A 10,492-nucleotide genomic window follows, 5' to 3' on the forward strand; every position below is an offset into this window, starting at 1 on the left:
ATCAAAATTCTATTAATATATATTATAAGATACTGAAACTAAGTAAGAAATTATAAGTGCATTGTTATTTTCTTCCTATAAAGGAAAAGAATGGCACCATTTTTCTATTATTTTCATTCCTACAATTTCTCTAAGTCTCAGCCTTTCCTTGGGTTAAATGGAGTCAATATCACCTATCCCTGTATATATAAGAACAAAGACATTAAGTTAAAAAAAGACATTTTGAACTCTTTGAGGGAAAAAAATATTACTAAAACCATTCTTCTCAATCCTTTATATTAGATTTTAGGGAAATATGTATTGACTTCAGCATTCAGTTACATGAAAATACAAATGAGAAAGACCCTCAAAATATATATTTATGTATTCCATTTAAATATGCTACTATGGAAATTTTCTTTTTTGCTGCAAATGTGAGAATACTAATTTTTACAAGTCAAAATTAAATGGCTCCTTATATTAAAATAGATTCATTTATAACATATAAAATGAGCTTTAATTTAATGTATTTTTTATTGATAAAGTTCTCAGAAAACTTGCTTTATGAGGACCATACTATATTTAAAACCAAGTCTTCACATAAACAGAGATTACATTTCCAAGGTCATTTTGCCTGCTTTTTTTAAATCTACAGAAGAAACATATTCCTTTGTTCTTTTGAATTTGCTTTACTTTATTATATATTCTAGTAGGAAGAGCAATGTAGCCCAACATTTGATCTTTCCTATCATATCTGCCAGAAATCACAGAACAAACTAGTGTCCAAATTGAGTGATTTACCAGATTCAAAAACTCACTGTTGTTGTTTATTATTTTTGTTGTTCTACTCTTATTTTATGGTAGTCTATTTTATCTCTATTTTAATCTTGTGGGCCATCAAAAATGTTTTCTGAAAGAATATATATGTATATATACATATATATACATATATATATACATATATACATACATATATTCAGAATATTTCTTTGGACCTATATATATATATATATATATATAATATCTTATATATAAGAAATATATATATATTCAGAAACATACATATACATATGCATACACATAAGTGCATGCATCCATGCATGTAAACATATTACATGGATGCTTAAATATAGATAATTATATAGGTGATATATCAGAGGTAGAGGAAGTTTTTTATTTTTTTTTTAAGATTTTATTTATTCATTTGAGACACAGAGATACAGAGAGAGAGAGAGAGCATGAGCAGTGGGAGAGGCAGAGGGAGAGGAAGAAGCAGACTCCCCGCTGAGTCAGGAGCCCGATGTGGGACTCGATCCCAGGACCCCGGGATCATGACCTGAGCCGAAGGCAGACGCTTAACCATCTGAGCCACCCAGGCACCCTAGAGGAAGTTTTTTCTATAAAGGGCCATACTAATTTAAGTATTTTAATCTTGTGGGCCATATAGGTCTCTATTACGACTACTCAACCATGCCACTGTAATGTTGTAATGCCTAAGCAACCATAGACAATGTGTGAACAAAAAAAGCATGGCTGTGTTTCAGTAAAACTTCATTACAAAACCAGGCAGCAGGCTAGATTTGGATCTTTAAGGTGTAGTTTGCTAATCTCTAATATAGACAGTAGATATAGATACAAAATGGGTAGGGATCTGTAACAGCCTGTGCACTCATCAAATACTCACCATAACCTACATCAATCTTCTCTTCTGACCTGTTTGTTCACATACGTTGTTTGCCAGATTAAATTGTATTTGATTTGACACCTTAAGGATAAAAATAAGAAAGCCAAGAAAAGCAGAAAGGGAAAGTCAGGAGGCTGACAGAAGAGCTTGAAAGGAAGCCACACTAATCCTATGAACAAATAAATAAATTCAAACACTGTGTGTTGAGAAGATCGATACAATCGATAAGCTTTTAGTCAGACTGATCTGAAACAAGAAGATACACATTACTAAGACAGAAATGATAAAAATTGGAGAACAGAGAAAATGTAAAACCAACTACCACCACCATCTACAACAACAAAACCCTTGTTGGTAATCATAATTGGAGAGAGTTATATTAGTGTCGTTATTCTGAGGCAGCTATATTTCAATGTGAAATAAAGCAAATGAATTCTGTGATACTCTCACTCTGTCATCTCCTTGTGAACCAGAATTGTCAATGTGTATGAAATAAATGTGACACCAAGGTAATATAGACAAAGTCATATAAAATTCCATAATTTTGGATTGGAACAGAGCTGGAAATATTAACATGACCTCACAAGTCATTTTATTTGTAAAACTTTGTCTGTACCTATTGATCCTAAATCCCCTGAAAGGGCAAGAAAAAATGATCAACTCAAATTGTAGTACTTTCCAATTAAAAGAAAAATGGGTTCCTTGAAGAAATAGATGATTTCTTGTCTAGGAAAGAAAATGTACAAGATGAGTATGGACCATCTTGACATAACAGATAATAAGAAAACTATTAAGGGTCATGTCTTAAGGATTTAAGAGCCAACATTCTGAGGTACCCATTTGTCAAATATGGGACACTTTGAGATTCAGAACAGATAAGAGGTGTGATGGATTAAAACCCATCATAAATCCATGAGTTCATATTAATGTGAAAAATAATAATTGCCCAACTCCTGAGAAAAACAGTGAACCAATTCATTTTTTGAAAGCTGAGTAAATGATAGAAATGATCCAGGTGATTGTCTTACCTTTCCTATATAAACTGTACCACTGGGTAATCAAATAGTGGATGAAGAGTAGCATTCCTTTACAAAATTATTTTATCTGAATAGTTAAAATAAAATGATAGAATTAAACCACTACCATTTTTTAAGGTCCAATGGAAAATGGAATGAGAATTTGAGTAAAAATGGCTGATACAAAAAGAGCAAAAGCTAGGGGCAGATATTAATGCTTCTTATTTAGAGAATCTATTGTCATGGATAAAGACTACCAGGTCTGTCTGAAATATTTTAAACTGTTTTCTGAGTTTGCAATCAACACAATTCAGATTCAGGAAACCTTCCAGATCAAACTTCACAGGGTCTAAAATAGATAAATTGTAAAGACTAGAAAAGAAAGGAATAGAGATCTAACCTGTAGAGTAAAAGACACAGCAAGCTAAAAAATGGGGGGAAAAAATTCTGGTGCTAATAATACACACATGCTTAATAAACCAGAAAGAAATTTAAAGAACCAATTGCTATAAATATCAGGATAATAATTAACTATTGGAAGGAGGAATGAAACTGTGATTGGTTTGGGGAACGAGGAAGATATTCTGGAATGGCCAGGAAAGTTATATTTCTTGATCTATGCAATGAATGCAAGTATGTTCAACATATAATAATTCACCAACCAAAAAAAGACAACGCATTTGACTGAATTATCAAAAAACTTAAAACAATCAAGTTTGAAATAAAATGGTTTTATTGCATTCTTCCATTTGTTAAATAAACTTGTTTAATCATGGCATTTATTTCCTAAGAATAAATGTAAAATTATTGACTATTCCATTTCCATCTATAAAACCTCACTCTCCTTCATTTATCATGTTACTTCCTTTTCAGGGAACTAGGGGAATAAACAATATATCATATTCTTTATCTGAGAACAGAAATCTTAGAGAATACATGATTTTAACAACCGAACACTTGAACAGACTTAGAAAAATAATACAAATCATCAACTTAAATTTAGTGTTCTTTCCTCTACTAAGGTTTCAAAACCATAGGGGAAAATGAGGACAGCTACAACATAAATACTGTGATAACGATGTGCCATTTTTGGCAGAGTAATTTGTATTGCTCATTAAGTCCCTAATATATGACTTTTATATGCAATTACTAACTGGTTAAGAAACAATCAATAGAATATTTCCTACCAATTAGTGCTCTTTCTCATTAAATATTTAATTGCTTAATAGAACTAAACATCACATGTTCTTCTCCACATAAGTTCTGAGAGATGAAAGATGAAACAGAATTTCTCAGTGAAATGTCATCTCTTGCAACCAAATTGCTTTCCTTTTATTTTTCAATGATCTCTAATTCCTTTGATTAAATTCCTCTGACTGGCCTGTGGTGTTTCAATCTTGTAAGATTTTTAGGGAATCTTCCTAGGGAAAACTCCTTTTACATAGGCACCAATTTTCATGTGAAATTTGTAATTCTAAAACCACATCCCTTGACCCAATATAAATCTTGGTTCTCACAAGTTACCAAAATCTAATTTTAACTTCTTGCTGAAAATATTGAATCCTAGAATAATACTTACTCCTGCTCATTTGAAAAAAAAAAAAAAGTAGAGAATGAAAACCATTTATATGAATTATGGTTAGCAAACTTTTTCTGTGAAGACCCAGACAGTTAATATTTTTGTCTTTGCTAACTTGACATCCTCTGTCACATCTACTCAACTCGGGCTGTTGTGCAGAAGTTGCCCTAAACAATGTATGAACAAATTTGTGTGGTTATGTTTCAATAAAACTTTATTTACAAAAAAAGGTTGTTGGCTGGATTTAGTATAGTATTTGGTATAGAAGAAAAGTTCCCTCTTTTCTTGTACTTATTTATTAAGTCATTCAACAAATATTTATTATGTATCCATTGCATATTATCTTGGTAGTAGCCTAGCAATAAGCAGATAAACAAGTGAATGTATGTTGTCAGATGGCAATAGGCATTATGAGGAAAATAGGAGCAAAAACTAGGGAAATAATGCCAAGGCATGGTTGAGGGGAACATTTCACATGGTAGTGGTTTAGTAGTAATAGTAGTATAGACCGCACTAATAAATGGCATACCGTAGAGACATCAAGGAAGAGTATAACAGTTATCTTAGTGAAGACAGCATCAGGCAAAGGAAATTGCATGCGAAATGACCATAAAGTTAGAACAAGCATATTATGGTTAAAAAACAGCAAGACAGATTAATGTAGCTCAGACTAGAAAGGGAAAGGGAGAGAGTGGTAAAGAGGAATGTGCAGCTGGGATACAGTGTGTGTCGAGGGCATTGTGTTTGCGGCGGACATCACATAATACCTTCATGGTAGTTTAAGAACTCTTGATTTCTATCCTGATAAAAAGGAAAGCCACTGGAACTTATGAAGAGTGAGATGACATGATGAATATTTTATGTTTTATATGAATTATCCCAGTTGCTTTGTTGATAATAGACTACAGAGAGGCAAGAATGGAGGCAGGGAGAAGTTTTAGGAGCTATTGCAACAATCTCAGTGCCCTAGATGAGGGCAACAGCTGTATAGGTGATGAGAAACTGTATCAGCACTGACTGAAAATAATGTGGGCTTCTGGAATAAGACCAGAAAACAATTACTTTGAATTTAAATCTGAAAAGCGTTTAAGTACATTATTATTAAAGTTCTTATATAGTATACTACACTTTTCGCTAGATGAATATTCCCAAAGAACAGAAAATGAGCAACACAAAAATACAAGCATCATAAAGTTTAATATATTTTATTGGATTGGCACCTGAAAAACTGTGGCCACAGTCTTCCCAGAATATGAGGAAAGGTGCTAAGAAAAAGTGTTTTCTATTTGAGAGATTGATTCAACAGAACAGAGCTTAGAGAAATGTTTCTGGTCGATTCAGTGTCCTGACAGCATTGTTGGAAAAATTCAGGCCTGATTAATCCTTCTATGGATATTTAACAAAATTATTTCAGTGATTAGGTTGGCATGTTTTTGCATTATGATTATCTTTTGAAAAGTATGAAGAGCTATTGAGGAATGAGCAATGAAGTATTAATTTGAACTTTCTAAGCTGAGTACTGTTTCATAGATGACTATCTGTAATAAATGTTAATGCAGTAAGTAAAGACTTTGCTAAAAATAAAATCTACAAAAGTTGGAATTTCTTAAATGAATAATCATTTAAATTATTAACATTGGATCTACATATATATAATTTCAATTTCTGAACAAAGCAATAAAGGAAATGTGTAGGAAGATTTTACTTCAATTGCAGGAGAGTCTCCCTACCCCACATGAAAGCAATGAAATAATTGCTTTTACTTTAAATCTCTTTACAAAGGATAGTCAACATTTTTGAATGTTAATGAATAGATAATATTTCTCATCACAGTCAGCTAAAGAAATGTTGGTTTTACATGTAAATAGAAGAATATTTAGTAAAATAATCATGCCAACTTTTGAAATGGCAATTTTAGTAGAATCTAAAGGATCTTTTTCTTTTTAAAAATATTGATAGGGTTATGATTGCTTCACAGTATTTTATGCTCAGAATATGGGAATAAATATATTATAATAAATATTACTCAAATAAATGTTATTCAATTATTTCTACAAAAGTTTTTTGATACTGTTTTACTTAAGGTCATAGAAAAATATTCAGGGAGGATAGAACATTGAATATGTATCATTACAATTTAGTGAGCTCTATATCATTGGTTTGTACAATGAGATACTCTTAACTTTTTGAGTAATATTAAGGTTGATAAAAAGCACTAGTTAATACCTCTGGCCTCACAGACTGCAGAGGGACAGTCACACCTAAAACAATACAATATTAGAGCGTATATAATGAAGTGGGTAAAAGTAACTTGTGTTTCCGAAAGAAAACTAAAGAAGACATTAGTGTAATTTAGAAGGTTTGTGGAAGGTTTCATTAAGGAGATACAACTTGAGGGGTGCCTGGGTGGCTAAGTGGGTTAAATATCTGACTCTTGATTTTGGCTCAGGTCATGATCTCAAGATTGTGAGATCAAGCCCCTCATTGCACTCCATTCTTGGTGTGGAGCCTGCTTAAGATTCTCTCTCTCCCTCTCCCTCAGCCCTTCCCCTCTCCCCCACCTACACCAGCTCAGGCATGCAGGTGCTTGCTCTCTCTCTCTCTCTAAAAAAAAAAAGACCTGAGCTGACATCCTCTAGAAGCTGGAAAACGCCAAGAAATTGATCTGCCCCTGAGACTCAACCCTACTAACATCTTGATTTTAGCACTGTGACACCGCTTTGAACTTCTGATCTCCAGGAACTACTACAGACAATGACTTTATGTAGTTTGAAGCTCCGAGGTCAGATAGATAGATGATAGATAGATAGATAGATAGATAGATAGATAGATAGATAGATAGATAGTTTTTTTGTTTTGTTTTTTTGTTTTGTTTTTACAGCAGCAGTAAGAAACCAATTCAGTGGTACAGGAAGCCTTGAAAAGCATTTTGATATGTTTGTGGGGGAGGAAACAAATATTTTGCAGGATAGCACATAATAGAGTTCAAAGAACTGTAGAAATGTTTATTTTCCCTCAAAAGCCTCTAATCAGAGAAAAGATTAGGTTGTAAAAGGAAGGTCACACTGGTAACAAGTTCCAGAATAGATAAAAAAGATCTCCCTCAAACTCATCTGCTTTTAGCTACCAAACTCTTCCCCTTTTCTTTTCATGCGAATTTCTAAAAAGAGTTCTCTACACTTTTTATCTATAGTTGAATATAGATATAGTTGAATATAGAAAAAATATATGGAATTTTTATTATGCTTACATTTTTATGTTATACATCCTTCTAATTTATTTGTTCATTTAACAGTCCTGGAGTTTTACCTTTACATCTAGATTGCATGTGATCTTGCACTGATCATCAATGATCTCCAGATTCCTTATAAGATTTCTTAGAAGATATCCATTGTTACGTTGTCCCCCAAATTAAAGCAAGATGAGAAAACATTAAAAAAAAATATTTTCACAGTTTTATTGAGAAATAATTGACATACATCACTGCATACACCTCGATGGCTTAATCTACATATATTGTGAAATGATTACCACAGCAGGTTCACCTAACATCCATTTTCTCATATAGATGGGATAAAAAGAAAAGAAAAAAAAAAGGAAAATTATTTTCTATTTGTGTTAAGTGCATTAGGATTTACTCTCTTAACATCTTTCCTATATATTATACAGCGGTGTTAGCTCTCTAGTCATCATGTTGTACATTATACATCCCTAGGACTTTTTTGTCTTATAACTGGAAGTTTGTGCCTTTGACCACTTCTCCAATTTCCCTTGTGCCTCTGGTGACCATTAAGTCTGACCTCTAAGAGAAACACAAGAAGGGATAATTTCTGAACCTCTCAAGTTTGCAAAAGGAGATTTTTCCTATAAAATGTAGAATATAATCATACATTGACCATCAAACTAAGTCCTAGAGAGGTAGTGTGAAAGCATTCAGTTACTGCATGATTTTTATATGAAGTATTTGATGTACTTGTTATATCGATTATGATTTCAAATGTATTGAAATATACTGGCTGAGGCTTTTGTAGATGCTATCATTCAATTTTATCCTCATATTTTCATTAAGATCACAGACTGTAGGGAATAAAAAAATCTTTTTATAGCAAAACAGCTTTTTTCTATCCCCAATATTATAGTAGGGATGAGCTAAAATGTAAGAGAACAACTGGGAGAAGAGAAAAAATTAGCAAAAGCTAAACCCAGACAAGAAGGTGGGACGGTCCACAGCTTTCTATCCCACCTGAATCAGGTGTTCACAGACAGATTTAAATACTCCATGTGTAATATTGTGAATATTACATGCAGTGATATTTAAATAAGAGAAAAACAACTTTTTATCCCGTATACATTGTTAAATCATATAGAATCTGGTAAACTTTTCAGAAGTTTGACACAATTACTATATGGATCATCCAAACATTTTAATATATTATCCATCCACTGCACCATTCAGGAAATGAAAAGAGATATTGATTATTGCATTATGAAAATATATATTTATTTTTAGTATTCATATTAACAAAACGGATTACCCTCAACTTATCAATGAAGTATCTGATAATTATTATGATGTAATGAATGTAATGATTGATGTTCTAATAACAGTAATGATACCATGGTATTTCCAACTAACATTTAAAACTATAATTACCATGACATTGAGGAGGGAACAATTGATAAATACATGGAATTTTTATTATGCTTACATTTTTATGTTATACATCTTCTATTTTACTTTTATTTATTTAGCATTTAAATAATGTTGCAAAAGGGAAATCGTAGTGAACAAATCAACTTAATTTTCTTCCAGTACTAGCAGTACAAATGACACTAGATTATATTCTCATTTTCTTTTAAATCGGGCAGATAAGAAAGAGCAGGATGAAGAGTAATCATTGAGCTCTTGTTCATTTTCATAGTGAAGCCACAAGGCAAGAATCTCAACACCCAATTTTTTGTTGCCCCCAAGATATTTTGGTGATTGGTAGTAAAATTGCCAGGAAGCACTTTATGAACATGTCTGATAACTTTTGAAATTTATTTTTGTTTCCCGTTTTCTTCTTCCTTCTTTCCTCCCTCCCCTCCTTCCCTCTCTTCTTCCCTCCTTTCCCTTGTGTTTATTGTGTTAAATCTATTTAGTTGAGCATGTCAGAATGATTAGGAAAGACAGTTCATTTGCATCGGTTACTGTTTATATTCACAGCTACAGGTTGCACTGAAGAGCTTCCTCTAATTCATTTAAAAAGTCAGTAGGAAATAAACCTGATTAAAGACAACAGACACAAGTGAAATGTAAAATGAGGACAATTTCTATTATTTTGCCACACTCTTATCTGTGATTTATTTTCACTCTTGTTTTCTAAGTGTCATGTGTGCCCAGATGAAAATTATAAAAGAAAAAAATAACTAATAATTAGGCAGGTAAAAGGAGAGAGGAGAAACTCAAATACAGGTGTTCTCTTCATACGCATCCTACTTAGCAGCAAGCTAAGTATTTTACATTTTCTCATACACTCCTGTTGAATTTTGTAGATTGCTTATGATAACTGAAATTCTTGCAAATGCTTTAAAGAAGCCTCTTCAAGTTTGAGCATTTTACCCAGTAGGGCTGCTTTGACAGAAAGTGCCAATTAAAAACACTAGAAAAAAGATAGGGAGAATTTGCCTCAAAAAACAAAACAAAAAAACATAGAACATTTTATTAATATGGGTTAAAAGAGGGGAACAGATAACTTTTGAGTCAATTTTCTGTATAGTCTTTGAAAATATTCTTGAGACTCAATAGAATTAGAGCAAACAAAAATAAAAGAACTTGTAATACATACACACAGCTACAAAAATAGACAAGTCTAAAGCAAATAAGGAAATAACTATGATAATATTTGTAAAACATTTATATATTCTTGAAATTTATGTCCATCATACAAATGCAGTATGATATTCAAGCATTTAATGAACTTACAATCACTAGCATTGTTCCTATAAACATTCATAGGGTAGAACAAGTAAGTATAAGAATAGATGCATTCCCAGAGTAAAACTGAAAAGAATACACAAAACAGAAATTATAGGATTGTTATTTGTATAAGAAAGAACACATAAGTAAAATATATACTTCCTATCACTTTGCTTAAGGAATATTACTACTACTTATTTATATCCCGGCTTACAATATATAGTGCAATGTAAGAGATAACTACATACTTCTGTGGCTAAAGGGCAATTTATAAG

This window comes from Mirounga leonina, unplaced genomic scaffold, assembly GCF_011800145.1.
Source record: "Mirounga leonina isolate KUSES-001 unplaced genomic scaffold, KU_Mleo_1.0 Mir_172, whole genome shotgun sequence".
Taxonomy (NCBI): Eukaryota; Metazoa; Chordata; class Mammalia; order Carnivora; family Phocidae; genus Mirounga; species Mirounga leonina.